Source organism: Staurois parvus, unplaced genomic scaffold, assembly GCF_062004578.1.
Source record: "Staurois parvus isolate SC_StPar_1 unplaced genomic scaffold, SC_StPar_1.0 ptg000090l, whole genome shotgun sequence".
NCBI classification, from domain to species: domain Eukaryota; kingdom Metazoa; phylum Chordata; class Amphibia; order Anura; family Ranidae; genus Staurois; species Staurois parvus.
In genome coordinates, this window is record NW_028317886.1 from 3,436,061 (window position 1) to 3,455,338 (window position 19,278).

General features: G+C 40.6%; 1 protein-coding gene across 2 annotated transcripts in view; it reads left to right on the forward strand.

Annotated features, from left to right (window-relative positions):
* Positions 1-19,278, forward strand: part of TMEM192 (transmembrane protein 192) — a 79,821-nt gene that overhangs the window by 51,377 nt on the left and 9,166 nt on the right. The window lies entirely within an intron of this gene.

A 19,278-nucleotide genomic window follows, 5' to 3' on the forward strand; every position in this document is an offset into this window, starting at 1 on the left:
TCCTGGAAACTGAGTATGCCATCAAACCCTTTGATATTGTACCTTGCGACAGGGCAAATAAATTGGCAACTTCAGTAAGTGCTGGTTCACTTATTACATGTCTGTCAAAGGGTCTTGCACTACTCCGAAACATTGTTGTTACACTTGATGCGGTTACTTTATTAAACCTTTTGACTTATAAACTTGATCCGTGGTGTGCGGGCGACATATACTTCCTTCTGTGTTGATCACTGGTTAACTAGCTGGTGGTTGCTGCAGTATGCTCATACCCAAGGCAACTCTTGGATTAATCTTTTGGACCTGAATCCACCCTTGAGGTGGATAGAGGAGTCCATCCTGCTGCGACATTGTATTCTGACGGTGGGGACTCGTCCATCAGAATGCACTGATCAGCATTGCACAGTATAGCCCACAGTGCTGCTCGAGCAGGGAAAATCCAGCATGGCTGTTGTACAGAAGTTGATTGGTAGATTGTCTTCTGTACAACCACCATGCCTATACATTGATTAAAATTCGACCGGTCCCTGCTGAACTGGCCAAATTTTCATCCATGTATGGCTGGCTTAAGGCTTTAACCAGGAAAGAGTGTGATGGGAACATATCCATCACCTTACTAGGACCAAACGTGCAAATAAGGATGTCTGACTTTGCTCTCACTTTACAGCTATGCATACTTGTCCAGGTCAGTGCCTCCAACTTTACAGAATCGGAATGGTCACTGTACAACCAACATTTTCAGAAAGGGGTTAATTGGCTTCCCAATGATCCTAATGTGTCTCTCAGGAAAGAGGTTAGCTACAGACTCTCTGCAAGTGTGTGCATTTAACTGCAAGAAAACCTGGACAGATCAAATACACCTCTGTATGAGTGTCTTTTGCAGTCAAGAAATGATCAAAACTGTTGTTGCTAGGCTGCCTTGATTCCTTCCTTAATTTTTAGATGGAAAGGAGGTTGAAAAATTGCTTTGTATGTAGTCTGCCTCAATCATTTAACCCATTACCATATGGACCACTAACACTATTTGTAAATTGTTCTGAGAACTTGTGAACAGGTTTCAAATAACTAAAAAAAAAAAAAAACGGTTTATTTAGGTCATCTGAGTACCATAAATATATGTTAAGATTCTTCACTGATTTGGAAGGAATTGGTGGCCTTTAATTTATTGCAGGGCAGTAAATTCCAGTACTTTCTTCCTATATGATTATCTAATGGTAAATGAAGGGCCATAAAAATTTTGTAACTTGAAGCAGTTTAGAATGGCCCTGTTGTAGGTTGCTAGTGTTTGGTCTTCAGCCTACACAGATTCAGCCACTGCAGCTGCAATATTTATCCTACAGCGTAGTTTCCCTGTGTGAATTCATTACACAGTACCTCCATGTGGCTTTTGTGCATTTCATTTTTTTCACTGTTTGAAAAACATTGCTTAATCTTCCTTTTATATCCTAGATCGGAAATCCAAATGTGTTGGAATCTTCTTATCTGAAATTGACTGTGTGTTGCTGTGGAAGTAAGCAGCTTTGTGCTGTCCTAGCCTACGGGTTATATAACTGTTTGCTTTGTACATAAGGAGAGGAAAAGGCAGCTATGTGATTTGTACATAAGGAGAGGAAAAGCCAACTCTTGTCAACTGAACAATATGTTGCAGCAACTGGTGAATGCTTCATTGTATATATGTTTCATGTGATCTTTCAAATACTTTCCATTTTAACTTAATCCCTGACGATTTTAAAATATCTTTGTGGTCTTGGATTGTGATTGACGCTTGCAGATCTCTGTAAACATGCTGTGATATACACGGACATATTTTATTCTTTAATACTGGAAAATACTGCTGCAAAAATATTCAGTTACATGAATGGCACGTGTGTGTATAATAAATATATATTTTATAGTTTTTCTAGCGTCACAAATCACCATAGTTATCTAGTGGCCTATAGGCAATAGAGGATAGAATGTTTAATTTTTTACATTTTAGGCTATGTTGAGTACTGCAGTTATTTCTAAAATGCATTTATTTTTGGAAAGCTCACATACCAGTACTTTGTATTTATGTTTAGAATTGCACCATGGTGTTGATGTAGATAAAGAAAAGCAAAAACCGGGTGCACTCTCTTCGTGCATTACCGTGGTGAAACACAAGTTTATTTAAAAGCATAAAAGTGCATACTCACAAACCAAAGGGGATTAAAACAGAGTTAGTCAGTGGTGATGGTCCAAAGTAACGGGATACCCTTCATTGAGGTAGGCTGACGTGTTTTGGGAGACGTACTCCCAGAGCTAAAATGTAGGCCTGCTCAAGCAGCTCTCTTTATCTCTGTTTTAATCCCCTTTGGTTTGTGAGTATGCAATTTTATGCTTTTAAATAAACTCGTGTTTCACCACGGTAATGCACGAAGAGTGCGCCCTGTTTTTGCTTTTCTTTACCAGTAGCAAGATCTTCTAAGGGCTGCACCTCGATGAGTGACAGTTACAGTACTCCTAGTCAGCATGAAGATTTGAGCGCTGGGTTTGTTTTTTTTTGGATGGTGTTGATTTGCTAAAGGCAAATGGGCTGTACACTTTTGCCAGGGAATTTGCCCCAGAGCTTTGTGAATGTAGTGAAATTTCGCTTTGCAAAGAATAACTAGTCAAGTGGAATGGTAAAAAAACAGCATTTTTGCTTGCACAAATAAAGGATGGAAGACAGAAGAGCTTCCCCTCATCCACTACATTCTGGGGCAAATTTCCTTGCAAAGTGAACAGTCTTTTTGCCTTTAGTAAGTCAACCCCTATATGTTGTCAAATATTGGCATTTTTTATGCTATTCCAGATCTCATTTAGAAATGCAGTGACCACCCAAATTTTATTAACCCCACTGCTGTCTCCCGACCCTTTAACTAGATTGATATACCAGGAGGCAGGCATTCTGATCATATGACCATTGTGATTGGCTGTCACAGCAGTCACGTGATCAGAAAGCATCTGATTGCAAGTATGCATTCCAAACATGTTGGTTGCTGTGCTGTGAGCTAGCATAGTAAATTGTTTACGCACATATGCATCCACTCTGTGTTAAAGCCAACCCGGCCGAGAGGCTGTATGTATTTGCCACATTGGCGGGAAAAGGTTAATACCCGGTATTATGTGAAACATCCAGGATTAAATTGGGTAGTGTACCATCAGAGTAGGGAATGTATACAGATAACTCCCAGAGCCTGGCTGATGCTGTTTGGTGGATAAGCCAATTGGTCTGAATGGATTTACTCAGACAATTGCTATTGTTTTCCCAGGAGCAACCAGTATGTGCAGTGCACCCCCCCCCCCCTCATTCATAGGTAAAAATGGCAGTTTATCTAAAGCATCACATATGGATTTTTTCAGTTTATTTATAAGCAAACAACTAATATGCCAATGACTATTAGGTGGTGACAGGCCGCGCATGCAACTGTTAAAAATGATCTCTAAAACTGTTCGAGTTATCTAGGTGTATGAAAAAGAATACACTCAGGTTTTTTATTACATTCAGGTTTTTTTATTAACCTCTTGCCCTCCAGAGGATTTACCCCCCCCCCCCCCCCATCATTCCATTTTTTGCGAAACGACGGCCCTGCGCTACTGACATTTGCGCAGTCATGCAACGTTGTACATAAATGAGATTTATCTCCTTTTTTTTTCCCCCCACAAACACCTTTCTTTTGGTGGTATTTGATCACCTCTGCATTTTTTTCTTTTGCACTATAAATAAAAAAAGACCGACTATTTTGAAAAACAAAAAAACAAAAACTATTTTTACATATTCAGTAAAAAAACCTTTAAAAATAAAAATTTCTTCATAAATTTAGGCCAAAAAAGTATTTTGTATATGTCTTTGCTACAAAAAAATCCCAATACTTGTAAATTATTTGGTTTACATGAAAGGTATAGCATTTACAAATAAAAGAATATATACTAGAATTTTTAATTTTCTTTTTACTAGTAATGGCGACGATCAGCGACTTATTGCGGGATTGCGGTGGGAATTCTGACACTGGGGGGGAACTGACTAACTGCCGACATCTCCAGTGACACTAATACAGTGGTCAGTGCTAATATAAAGCAATGACACTGGGCAGGAAGGGGTTAACATCTGCGGCAATCCAAGGGTTAAAGGTGTGCTGTATTGTGTTTTTTACATAGTGTGCTGTGTGTGTTTTACTATGTAGACAAGCTACTTTTGTATTTCTCTGCAGAGCAATACAAAGCCTGTTTGTGCTGACAGGGGAGAGATCTGTATGGTTTACTTACAGACCTCTCTCCTGTCATCTCTACTGACGATCACTAAGTGCCAGCCAAGAATCGACAGATGGGACCTGGTGATTGACATACTGAGGAGCCAATAGCGGAGCAGGTAGGGACCGCATGCTCCCCCTACCCAGAAATGCAAAATCGCGTGTATATATACGTGATTTTGCGCATCCCTGCCTCCCTGTAGTAGTACTTCTGCTATAGGGCGGTCGGGAAGCTGTCAAATAAAATGGTAGCAAGCAGCTGGGAAGTTCACCTACTTTTGCAGGTAAAAAAAATTTGAGAGCAGGAAGATCAAAGAACTACAAGAGAGCTCACCAGCGTCCTCGTAGTTCATTGAGAACTACAAGTTGTCAGCTGCATTGATTGACAGTACTTGCAGTCTTTCCAATCACAGGAAACTTCATTGTAGGGGAAGCCCCGCAGGATCGCACTGTCTTCAAATTGTGACCACGAGTGTAGCACGAAGATCCCCCAGCCGCTGTCACAGGAAGGGGGGGATGGGGGAGTGGGTAGAGGCTGCAGATGCTTGAACATGTTCCACCCTACAAATGGGTGAAGCATGTAACATGTTTCAAAAGGTTGTAACCTTTCAGCTTATTCATTTAAGCTTTGAAGCTGATTTGTTGCTATGCACAGCTGCACTATATTCTGTGTTCACCAGTTTTAGTAAATCTTCCCCCTAGGTTTTTTTTTTTTTTTTTAAAAACCTCTAGTGGGTTTTACTAAAGGGAGTTTGAGGAAGTCCTACAGACATAAGAGAATCATTTTCCAACCCATATGGTTACGATCTTAAGACTTTACCTTCAGGTGGAACAGCAGGATCCTCTAGCAAAGTGTTCATTTCTAAAATGATGAGACTTCCTTAAGATCTTTTCCCACATCCAGTTTAAATAGCAGGTTATCTTTGTTGTGTTCATGACCCTCATTGTTTTAATCAGTTTTGTTTATTTGTTTGTTTTAAATTCTCTTTTGGTTTACTTTGATGTGTTTTAGTTGATTGTGGTTTTTGAACTTTGAAGGTTGTATTTTGTTGTTTTGCAAGTGAAAACCAACAGAGGCAAAGCCAGGTTTTGAATTCTATGGGCTGCCTGACATCAAAGGCTCATTTACTTTTCCCTCTTTATACATCCCTAGTGTTTAAAAGGAGAAGTGATCTTCCTTTATTTCCATGGCCAATCCATGTCCTTCTCTATTTAAAAGGACAAACATCTTACTAAGTAGTTGGCTTTTGTTATATATTGTGTTTGAAGTTGAGTCTCCTTCCCCAGTACTTGCTGTGCTTGAGTGAAATGGGCTTTTAGAATTAGGGTTTTCGCAGCTACTTCAAGATAAGTAGCCCAGATCAAGCTTATTTGCACTGAGCTATACAGCATACTAAGAATTAAACAGTAGATTCAAGATGGCAAATTGCCTGTTAAGAAGAACCTTCCTTTGGAACCCCTTTGCTCCATTCCACCTGCAAATCTTGCCTGGTTTTCCTCCAGTTTATAAAAGCTGGCATGGAAGTTGCAATATTGAAGTGAACTGTAATAAACAGTAAAAAGATACAGGGTAGGAAAATGTGGCAAAATGTAAATTATTTTGTTATTAATAATGGATCCTTCTACTCATCTTATTAACAATTGCAATGATGGGTGATGTGGTTTGAGTTCTCCTTTTATACATTGGGAACAACTGAACAACAAGAATTATGATCATATTTTGTGAAAGAAGATGAAAGTAAGTGGAAACGTTGACCAGATCAACATTATGATTTATTTATTACAGGTACCTATATAGCGCCGTCAATTTTACACAGGCCTTACACCGCCACCGCCCTACCTGTCCCACCGATCACGGCCGCGGATGTCAGTTGCCGGGTCACAGCTGTTCGTTACCGGCTGTGTCCCGCTGATTAGCGGCAATCACTGACAGAGAGCAGTGCTGCAGTAGCTCTGCTTTCTGTCAGTTCCCTGTCAGCTCCTGACATGCTGAGCCAGAGTGAAGAGTTTATCTCTCCCGATCAGCTGTGCCTGTGCAGTACACACCCCCGCCCCCTAGTAAAACACTCCCCTCACACAGTTAATCCTTTCACTGAATAATAAAGTTAACCCCTTCCTCCTAAGTGCCATTAGTACAGTGTCAGTGTTTTTTTTTTTTTTTGCACTGATCACTGTATTGGTGTCACTGGGGATGTCAGTGACCCCAAGTCCCCCCCCCCCAGTGTCAGAATGTCCGCCGCAGTCCCGCCATAAGTCGCTGATCGCCGCCATAAGTCGCTGATCGCCGCCATAAGTCACTGATCGCCGCCATAAGTTGCTGATCGCCGCCATTATTGGTATAAAAAAAAAATTTTAAATCCCAGTATCTTTACCACCATTTGTAAATGCTATAACTTTCACGTAAACCAATTAATTTACACTTATTGGGTTTTTTTTTCATCAAAGACATGTCGCAGAATACATTTTGGCCGAAATTTATGACGAAATTTGATTTTTACATTTTTTTTTACTGGACATGTTTTATAGCAAAAAGTCCAAAATGTTGTTTTTTATTAAAATTGTCAGCCTTTTTTTTTTTATAGCGCAAAAAATGAAAAACGCACATGCGATCAAATACCACCAAAAGAAAGCTCTATTTGTGTGAAAAAAAAAGGACATACATTTCATTTATGTACCATATTGCATGACCACACAATTGTCCATTAAACTAGCGCAGCGCTGTATAGCAAAAAAAATGGCGTACATTGCAGTATCTATACTATAGTTTGTAGACGCTATAACTTTAACACAAAGCAATCAATATACACTTATTGGGATTTTTTTTTACCAAAAACATGTAGCAGAATACATTTTGGCCTAAATTTATAACTAAATTTGAGTTTACTATATATTTTTTATAGCTGAAAGTAAAAAATATCTTTTTTCTTCAAAATTTTTGGTCTTTTTTTGTTTATAGCGTGAAAAATAAAAAGCACACAGGTGATCAAATACCACCGAAAGAAAGCTCTATTTGTGTGAAAAAAAGACGTCAATTTCGTTTGGGTGCAGCATTGCATGACCGCGCAATTATCAGTTGAATTAGTGCAGCACCGAGTAGCAAAAAGAGGCCTGGTCATTAAGGGGGGTAAATCCTCAGGAGGGCAAGTGGTTAATGTCTCTGGTTACCATTAGACTTGCATGCCAATGCTATATCCATAGATATCTCCTGTGCATACCTTTCTGCTTCTTTACATTTGGCTTGTCTGTTAATTAATTTGTTTGCCAATGTCTCATTTCAGTTTATCTGAGATGCAGGGTTACTCAAGGCAATTCTTCAAAAAAGTTATTCCCAGTGAACATTTAATTTGCTTTAATAAAGTGATCTTTAAAACCTAGCTTAGATTCTAAGAGTTATGAGAACAAAATATTGTTCAGGTCATCAGTCTGGTATCTGAATGGTAGTTGGAAGATCTGTTGCCTTGCGGTACCTATGTATAGTAGGTGACAGCCAGTTTCTTTCAAAGGATTTTTGTTCATACACATCTACTTTGGGATTACTTGCTTGTTTTGGACTATAGGTGGGGACAAAGGGGGGGGGGGGGGCATCTTAATAGGAAACAATAACAATTGCCCAAAAACATCCAACCAAAGCTATTCTTTAATTCCTTGATTTTACCTAGTCATAGTGCAGAGACACCGAGGTTGTGCGTAAATTGCTCAATAATTTTGCCCACTTTGTAACTGTCCAGATTGGACATACATTGTCATAATATTTTTTTATTCAATGCAGTATAATTTTTTTGCACTAGCTTCCTTAAATGGCCAATATTTTCTGGGAGTGTGGGCAACCTGAGTATATCTTCTGATAATCTAGAACAGTGGTCGGCAAGCCGCGGCTCGCGAGCCACATGCGGCTCTTTACCCACTCTAATGCGGCTCTTCTGTGTGCCGGGCGCCTGCTCCCCTCCCTCCTCTCGGTCGGCCGCTCCCCTGCCTCCTCTCTGTTGGCAGCCCCAAAAGTCCGCGCGGACCTTTTAATCCGGCCCGCGGATGTGGCTGTCAGGATGTGTGTAGGCGGGGCAGCGTGCCGAACGTGAGGGGAGGGGAGCTAGGCTCCTCTCACAGTCCGCCCTGAAGACCCGAACGGCGCGGGAAGACAGCGAGAGGAACGCAAAAGGTAAGTGAATTGACACGGGGGACTTGGCTTACTAGAAGGGGGGGGGGGATAGTACTGTGGGGGATGAAATACTATATGAGGGATGAATTACTTTATGAGGGATGAATTACTATATGGGGGGATGAAATACTATATGAGGGATGAAATACTATATGAGGGATGAATTACTATATGAGGGATGAAATACTATATGAGGGATGAAATACTATATGGGGGGATGAAATACTATATGAGGGATGAATTACTTTATGAGGGATGAATTACTATATGGGGGATGAAATACTATATGGGGGGATGAAATACTATATGGGGGGATGAAATACTATATGAGGGATGAATTACTATATGAGGGATGAATTACTATATGAGGGATGAATTACTATATGGGGGATGAATTACTATATGAGGGATGAATTACTATATGAGGGATGAAATACTATATGAGGGATGAATTACTATATGAGGGATGAATTACTATATGGGGGATGAAATACTATATGAGGGATGAAATACTATATGAGGGATGAATTACTATATGAGGGATGAAATACTATATGAGGGATGAAATACTATATGAGGGATGAATTACTATACGAGGGATGAAATACTATACGAGGGATGAATTACTATATGAGGGATGAAATACTATATGAGGGATGAAATACTATATGGGGGGATGAAATACTATATGAGGGATGAAATACTATATGAGGGATGAATTACTATATGAGGGATGAAATACTATATGGGGGGATGAAATACTATATGGGGGGATGAAATACTATATGAGGGATGAAATACTATATGAGGGATGAAATACTATATGAGGGATGAATTACTATATGGGGGATGAAATACTATATGAGGGATGAAATACTATATGAGGGATGAAATACTATACGGGGGATGAAATACTATACGAGGGATGAAATACTATACGGGGGATGAATTGCTATGGGGGATGAATTACTATATGGGGGATGAATTACTATGGGGGATGAATTACTATATGGGGGATGAATTACTATGGGGGATGAATTACTATATGGGGGATGAATTACTATATGGGGGATGAATTACTATATGGGGGATGAATTACTATGGGGGATGAATTACTATATGGAGGATGAATTACTATATGGGGGATGAATTACTATGGGGGATGAATTACTATATGGGGGATGAATTACTATGGGGGATGAATTACACTATGGGGGGTGAATTACTATATGGGGGATGAATTACTATATGGGGGATGAATTACTATGGGGGATGAATTACTATATGGGAGATGTATTTTCAGTTTTAAAAATGTGGCTCTCAAAATAAATTTCAATCATGGTTTTGGCGAGATTTGGCTCAGTTGAAAAAAAAGGTTGCCCACCACTGATCTAGAAGATCATGTAGGAGTGAACACACATACAATAATAATTGTGTATACAACCTATGCATGGGATCATTCTTGAGGGCAATAATCTCATTGTAGGTAATGCACTGTATCTGGAACTCACCAAGTCAAGGGAGGGGGGTTGTGGCAACCAGATCACTATGCATGTACATGTGCTTGTCAGTGGACAGCCTCTGATAACTCTGTTACTACCATCACATCAAAAGAATAATACAAAAGCTCTTAGGAAGCTATTGAAAAGCTACATTTGGACTTAAATGGTATTCAAAACAAGGGGTCCCAAGAAAGCCTTAATGTGAATATCAGCATGATAGATGGGGCTCAGTATTTGCCAGATATCTTTATTCTTTACATGATAAGCCCTTGTGCCCACAGACATTGCAAGCTGATGAAGACAAAAGCTTCCCTCTGTGAAATCCGAAATGTGTTTTAGTTGAACAAGACATGAACTGGCTGCATTTAAAATGCTTTTAAAATCTTTTGTAAGCATCATCTTTTGTAAAAAAATTTTGTTTGTTTTTTTTCTTATAAAAAAGGTAATTGTCAATGACATTTGAATAGGAATCATGAACACATTTCCAATATATCTGAAATGCATGTGCTGTATTTGCAATGCATTGCAGGACCCTTCACATTGACACACATTTTAATTAAACATGCAGGTGGCGTGTGCTAAAAATAAAGGAGCTGTGTTTATAGAAAACACTTGCAGCCTAAAAGCAACATGCAAAAAAGTATACCTGCCATATATTGTTGGATTTCATTGCCGATGAAGTGGACTTCATAAATGTCATGCTTCACATAAATCAATAGGTCACATATCATAACCAAATCACATTATCCCTTAGAGTAAACAAAAATACCCCTTTCCTACTAGGAAAGCACAGTGGCTTAGTAGTTATCACTTCTAGCTTGCAGCACTGGGGTCCCTGGTTCAGTACACTATGCGCATGAAGGTTGCTTATTCTTCCTGTGCTTGCATGAGTTTCCTCTGTTACTATGGGTTCCCCCCACTCCAAAGACCTGCTGGTAGATTAATTGGGTGCTCTCCAAATTATTATTATTATTATACAGTATATAGCGCCAAAGGGTTTGCTCAGCGCTGTACATTAGCGAGGGGAACAGAACATGAGACAATACAGTACAATACAATACACGAGGGGTTCGAGGGCCCTGCTCTTTCGAGCTTACAATCTAGGAGGGAGGGGATAGTGGTACAGGAGGAAGTGAGGAAATTGAACCTAGTATGAGTGTGTATGCATGTGAGATAGGAACCTTCGAGTGTAATGTTAAAGTACAGTATGTAAAGTGGTGTGGAAATTGTCGGTGCTTTATAAATACCTGTAATTTAATAAATTCTCCAATATGTGATGTAAAGCCTAGATAACTTGAATTACATGGTCACAAGCTACCTGGAGCAGTAGAGGAGCCCTGTCTGTAACTTCTCTAGTTTAAAGTAGGACTGTCCTGTAAAAGAAGATGATAAATTATTTAATCTTTGTTTTAGCTCATGTGTTAAACTGCCACAGTTTTGCTGATCTCTGTGCATGAAGGTATTTGATATGTCAGAGTTTGTCAAATGCTTGCTCTCCCACTGAAAACTGTGGTTCCTCCCGCAAGCTACCGCAAGACGTGAGAGGAAACGCAATGTTCTGCAAAGGGGAGCAGGTATTGAATTTACACTAACTTGAAGCTTATGAGATTTTGGTAATTGGGTCCATATAATTATTGTCTTGGAAATTCGCTTTAACGCATTTCTCCTTACCGTGAGTACTCGCAGTTGGATGCGCAGCAATCCCCCATAAAGCTGTGCGAATCTCGCTTACCACGACTGCAGCTAAACTACACGATTCCTGCCCATCCAACTACTTTAGCTTCTGTTGAAATGTGGGTGATTGGAGCTCCCTATACCTGGAAATGATCACACGACACCTTCAGGTTGATGGTTGAATTCACATAAGGGCAATTTTCATTCTCCCCTTTGGTTTTATTACAAATACACACACGCCCCCCACATGAATAAGGTCAAACCCCTCCCACAGAACAATGCAATGGGGCGTGCCTATACACAGGATGTACATTCCGATTGGAGCATAGCCTTTTCTATTATCTGTCACTGGTCCTCCCCCATGAGCCTTCTGAGGTCAGCAGACTTCCTCCCCTTCCCCCCATGAGCCCTCTATGGAGAGCATATCTCTTGTTCCAGCTCCTAGCAGTATGTTCATTCTCTGTACAAGCATTCCCTAGAAATATCAGTCTGTACCTGGATGGGCCCGATACGATCTTTATTAAAACACATCCATCCGGATACAGTTCAGATTGGTAATGGGTTGTAAGATATGCATAAGCCTACACGCGGAGTTCGTACCGCTTGGCGCCTTGCGGCACGGAGTCCATGTGGTACTATGCTGCTGATATGTGGATACAGGCCCGCGGTCTACTGCCAGCGGCATTCGCATCGAATGCCGTGGTGGTATATACGCCGGTCTATAAGCGCAGATCTGCCATCTCATCCATTACCGAGCTGAGTACTGTAATACATACATTGTACATGCGCATGGCCCAATTGCAGCCTTCAGAGCTTTAATTAAGCCACACGAGAGACATATGAATAACACGAATATATGACACATTTAAAGTTCGACCAACAATACAAAATTTCCATGACATTATAAAATTATTTACACAAAGTTTATCTTGGCATGTACTTCTAAACTACATTTAAAGAGGCTGTCGTTTTTTCTCTTTTAAAAACTGTGGATTTTACTACCTTCAAATAATAATTAACATACGTGACTCTAAAGATACCTACAGTCCTGTGAAAAATTAAGTACGCTCCATGGAAATTGTTGGAGGACTTTTTTTTTCTTTTCACAATGTGTTTTGAAGGCAATGTGTTGGGGCAAGCATTAGATTTCTATTCAAATAGTGCCTACAGATAATGGTAATATACTGTATTTAACTAAGAACACAAGAAAAAAATGTACACCCTTGGAATCAAAAGCTAAAATGTAATGTCTGCTTGTTCAAATATGTTGGAAAAAAAACAAGGTATGAAACTATGTTGAAAAATAAATATTCCCTGGGGTGTTCTTACTTTTCACATGACTGTATATAATGAACTTACCAATCATCCACCAGTTTGGTTCTGTTTATGGGATATTGTGTGTGTCTGCAAATATAGTACCTAACAGCATAACTTTGACTTGCACTCTGTAGCTCTGTGTTTTTTCTCTTCCTGGTTATAGGTTTAGTGACAACGTTCACCCATCACATACGGTTGCCACCTCATCCCTTTAAAACTCAACACATATTAATGACACAGGTTCTTAGGCTAATGTAACTCGCATAAGGCACTAAGTGAGTTTAATTACCACCTTAATCAGCCTCAGAAGCTGTGTAATTAATATGTGTTTGGTTTTAAAGAGATGGGGTGGCAACATTGCCTTAGCAAGTCAGACGCTGCCTAACTCTTGCATGGAAGAAACCAATCTCTGAATTATCGCGACTCCACTCAAGTGATCATTTTCTTGGCAGAGCCACTGGTTCACCAGTCTTTTTTTGAAGGTTTTTACTAGGTTATGTATGTAGTATTAGTGCTACACAAGCAGATACTACATTTTACTTTTTCTTGTGATAGATTTGCTTTAAGGACTTGGATAATTTTTTTTTGTTTTTTTTTTGTTTTTGTTAATTGCCAATAAATTTGAAATTCTTTTGAATAGAATGTTTGAACAGATGTGATCCTTTAGAAGGAATTGGACTGCAGAAGTAAACACTTTTTCATGTTGGAGGTTGGTTATGAAGAATGAGGAAACTTGTAATCATGCTGTCTTTAGAATGGCAGTGTGGTTTGAAAATAACGGACAGTATGTTAAAGTGTATGTTTAGGCAAAAAAAATTTTTTTTCTTAAATTTGGATGTAGTGGAAAATTATTAAACTTTGTAAGGTGTTTACTGCTGTCCAGGACTCCATTAGAAAGATCTCCCCTTACTTCCTAAACTGGATCTTTTTTTTTTTCAACAGCCACGGGGTTGAAACTGAAAAATGTTTAACCTGACATAACACTTTAACTCAAGAAGTGTACAAAAAGCACAAGAATTTTTTGTATGTCTTAACAGATGCTGATAAGGTACAATGATGGACATGAGCATACTGTATACTACTTTAGGTGAATGAGAGGTAATAACAGAATATTTTAAGTTGATAACTTACAACTACAACTTGAGGTTCTTTTCTTTTTAAATATAAGATGATTAGGTTGACAAACAAAACATGAATTATTTTTGCATTTCTAATTGGCAAAAAGTTCTGTTAGCAACTACAATTTTTTAAAGTTCTCCTCCTTTGTTGCCCTTGTTATTGGATAAATATTGTTTTTGAAGGTCTACACATTTTGCGATTTTAAAAAATCAGTGCCTTCTAATCATCACATCTGTCTTGAAGACACATTTACTTAGCAGAAAACATTTCCTAATTAGACAAGATAATCATATTTTTCATTTTGCTTTGGATGCGGTCTGCGTGAGTCATCTTTATGGCTGCTGCTCATATTGTTTTCATGGATGCATTTAAAGAAGCAAACACTTCTGCTCTAAAATGTAGCTTACAATGGAGGAGGTGGAAAGGACCACCAGCAACTCTTCTGACATTGGCCTGTCTAATTACTTTACAACCTGCTGTTTGATATTTGTGTGCTTCTGTGGGAGAGTCATTGTCAGCTGCATGGTTTGAGTCATATACTCCATTCCCAAACAAGCAGGTGGTCTGTAAGAACAATGGTTGAGAGCTGTATGTTCTTCACAAAGGAGAACAGAAAGGACTTAATGGGACATCTTATATGAGCACCATATGTGGGGTAGTGCTGTGTTAAGACTGATGTCCTCTTGCCTATAGATAGGCCAGTGTGATAAATGAGTTAAAATATGTGCATGTCTGCTTTCAACAGTGTATATATGGTATATGATTATATACTGACCCATCCATTTCTAGAATTATTTTAAAATTGTGGACCATATAATGTCGGTGCCATTTTGTTTTTCTTTTGCATGTGTCCTAAAAAGTATTATATTATCGGTCACTTAGAGCAGCAGGTTTACTTCAAACTTTGCTTTTTCAATAAGCACGTGTGTGTGTGTGTGTGTGTGTGTGTGTGTGTGTGTGTGTGTGTGTGATGAATGTGTGTGGCACATGTGACTGCTGCAGTCCACTTTGTATAGGCCTTGCTCATACATGTACTAATTTACTACAGATTAGGTCATTTTAACCACTAGCCTACAGGGCACTTATACCCCCTTCCTGCCCAGGCCAATTTCCAGCTTTCAGCGCTGTCGCACTTTGAATGACAATTGCGCGGTCATGCAACACTGTACCCATATAACATTTTTAGCATTTTTTTGTGACAGAGCTTTATTTTGGTGGTATTTAATCACCTCTGGGTTTTTTATTTTTTTCTTAAACCAAAAACCACTGAAAATTTTGAAAAAAGTTTTTGTTATAAAATTTTATAAATAAGTGATTTTTCTCCTTCACTGATGTGCACTAATGAGGCTACAGTGATGTGCACTGTACTGATAGGCTGCACTGATGGACACTGATAGGTGGCACTGATGGGCATTGAAAGGCATCACTGATGGGCACTGTTAGGCAGCACTCATATATGGCACTGTTAGGCGGCACTGACTGGCACTGTTAGGCGGCACTGACTGGCACTGTAGGCAGCACTGATAGGTACTGACTGGCAGCTCAGATGGGCACTGGTATGTGGCATTGATGTGCACTGGTAGGCACTGATATGTGGCACTGATGGGCACTGGCAGGTGGCATGGATGAGCACTGACAGCTGGCACTGATGGACACTGACAGGTGGCACTGCTGGGGCTACACAGATCATCAGGGCATACTGATCATCAGTGCCCTGATCAGTGTAGATGTCCCCTCTGAGGAATGTCGATTACCGGCACTCCTCTCCTCTCGAGCTGTCAGACAGCTCGTGAGGAGAGAAATGCCGATGACCAGCATTTCCCTATTTACATGCGATCAGCTGTGATTGGACACAGCTGATCACATGACCGAGCCGACATCTTCGGCTCTTTCCGTCGATCAATGATCCACTGTGTCTCAGGGACACAGCCAGCGCATCACCGATCTCCCGGAGCCGCGCATGCACTGTTAGAATGGGAGGAAGTCATATGACATCCTCCCAGAACGAGAGAACCACTTTGCGCCCGTCATTGTACTATATGGCAGCCTCCTTCAAGCCTGTGGTGATGAAATAGGCACCTATGGCTTGAATTGGAATCATACGAAATTCAAGCCATGTATGGCAGCCTTTGCTCTCAGCATAAACCTACTAATCCTCATCGTAACACTATCCCTCCTTGTAGCCCTCACACCAACCCTTTCAACACTAACTGTCAGGGCTCCAGGGTATGACCAGAGGTATGTGACTGACGCAGGGAAACGCAGACTTCAGATATGTTATAAACAATATAATTTATTAAAGACTAACAATACAAACATAAACGCAGTGCACCAAACCCCAAGCTAACACAAATACATACAAGGTGAAACAAACACAAACCTAAACTGATACAGATACACAGGTACATACACATATAGAGCACAACGTGATCAGGCAGGCCGGGTCGATAACTATCGGGCAGGTAGGTACAGGAGGAGCAGGCGGAGAGAATGGTCAGGGTCACAAGCCAGGGATCAGAACAGGAGAAGTCAGCAGAGGTCAGGATCAAGCAGGGTCAGCAACAAGACAGGAACAGGAACGCAGGTTTACAAGATACAGGGCCCAGGAAAAACACACACACCAAGGCAAAGACTGCAGGTCTGGCCATCACTTAAATACACCTGCATAAGCAGTTTCAGGTGTTTGGCTGGCTGCAGGGTTGAGTCTCTGATTGCTGGGAGCACCCGCTGGCCAGCCCTGGTACTGCAGCCCACAAGGCAGGTGAGTCCCACCATTACTGGCAAGTCCATTCCTGATACTAACCCTCTGTAACCATAACACTAGGCTTCCTGTAACCCTAACAGTATTTATCATTATTATTTCTATTGGGTAATTAAAGAGCACAACAGTTTACACAGCGCTTTACAAAATCAGTCTCTGCCTGCTTGAAACTTATAATCTACAGTCCCCAATTCATATACTGTGTGCACACTATATTGCCAAAAGTATTGGGACGCCTGCCTTTACACACCCGTGAACTTTAATGGCATCCTAGTCTTAGTCTGTAGGGTTCAATATTGAGCTGGCCCACCCTTTTCAGCTATAACCGCTTCAACTCTTTTGTCCCCAAACTGTTCCCACAAAGTTGGGAGCATTAAATTATCCAAAATGTCTTGGTATGTTGACACCTAAAGACATGGGTGTCAAACTGGCGGCCCTCCAGCTGTTGCCAAACTACAAGTCCCATGATGCATTGCAAGATTGACTTACAAGCATGACTCCCAAAGGCAGATGCATGATGGGACTTGTAGTTTCACAACAGCTGGAAGGCCACCAGTTTGACACCCCTGCATTAAGAGTTCCCTTCACTGGAACTAAGGGGCCAAGGCCAGCCCCTGAAAAACAACCCCACATCATAATCCAACCTCCACCTTAATTTGCACTTGGCACAATCCAGTCAAGTGTGATTTGTCACTCCAGAGAACACATCTCTACTACTCTAGAGCCCAGTGGCGTCGTGCTTTACACTGCTGCATCTGACACTTTGCATTGCACTTGGTGATGTAAGGCTTGGATGCAGCTGCTCGGCCATGGAAACCCATTCCATGAAGATCTCTACGCACTGTTGTTGTGCTAATCTGAAGGTCACATGAAGTTAGGAGGTCTTTAGCTATTAACTCTGCAGACAGTTGGCAACTTGTGTGCACTGTGCGCTTTAGCATGCAGTGACCCGCTCTGTCATTTCATGGGGCCTACCACTTTGATGCTGAGTTGCTGTTGTTCCCAGTTGCTTCCACTTTGTTATAATACCACTAACAGTTGTCTGTGGAATATTTAGTAGCAAGGAAATTTCACCCAAGGGCTTTTTGCACAGGTGGCAACCTATCACGGTACCAAGCGTGAATTCACTGAGATCCTGAGAGCGACCCATTCTTTCACAAATGTTTGTAGAAGCAGTCTGCATGCCTAGGTGCTTGATTTTATACACTTGTGGCCATGGAGGTGAATGGAACACCTGAATCTAATGATACGGAGGTGTGACACACACACACACACACACACTCTCTCTCTCTCGGGCGATCGCTCCAAAAGCGTTAATTTTGATCTGATTTTCTCATGTGTACTAGGTTAAATGCTATGCAGATAGCATCCTGGACAGGATTAGATTTGAGGACCTCAGAAGTTTTAGACACTAAGCTACTATACAGCTCATAGTAAAGCCTCCCTTTAGCCCTAGTAATACTAACCTTCCATGTGATCTTAACACTATCCCTTACACTAACCCTACTTGTGTCTCTAACACTAATCTTTTCTGTATCCCCTACTCTGACCTTGCCTGTATCCCTCACAATAACCTTTCCTGTGTCCCTTTATAATAATCATCTCTGTAATCCTCATGTAACACAAGCCTTAAAGTGTTACTAAACCCAGGACCATGCATTCACTATATCTGGTCTCCCACAGTACATACAACATGGAAATGCAATTATTTTAGTAAAAATAAACTGCTAAATACCTTTTCTCATCAGCAGTTTTGTGACTTCTATCAGTGTCCAGCAGAGGACTGGTTAAAGCCTGTAGGAGGAGTTTTTTTCTGCTCTAGGAGGATGCAGAACCCCTGACCTCTGTCTGGACAGTGCTGATTGGCCCTATGCTGATCACATGCATTCTCCCAAGGAAAAAAAAAACCTCTAGCAATACACACGAAACTGGGCATATGTGGAGTGTCTCCACACAATATGTGTTATCAGGAAATAAGAGGGGGGGGGGGCACTGGAAGGAGAGGATCAAAGAAGACAGGATCAAACAGCATTTTTACACAATGCAGAGGATTAACTCCTTAGGTTCCACAGTGAGTATAACAAGAATGCTTTAATGCATATACAGACTGATTTTACTGTTGCGGGTTTAGTAACAGATTAACACTAAAGCGGGGCCACAGATGGATTGAAATGCCCTTTCAGCAGGGACCTGCTGAATTTTAATTCATCTACTGCCATTCATGAGAAGTTGATCTAAAGATTGACTTCTCATGAATGGGCTTGTTGGAAAATGTTTACTTCGATAAGCACATGCAGCTAGTCGGCTGCAGCGCTGATCAGTGTTTTCCAGCGGCAAAGGAGTACTGCTGTCAGAATGCAATGACACGCGGGGAGTATTCTCACATCGACCTTAAATGTGTGCATGGAGAAATCTGTTATGTTATTTTTTTCTCTCATTTCTCTGGATGAGCCAAAAAAACTGAGCCATGTATGGCCACCTTAACCTTTCCTAATGTAAACT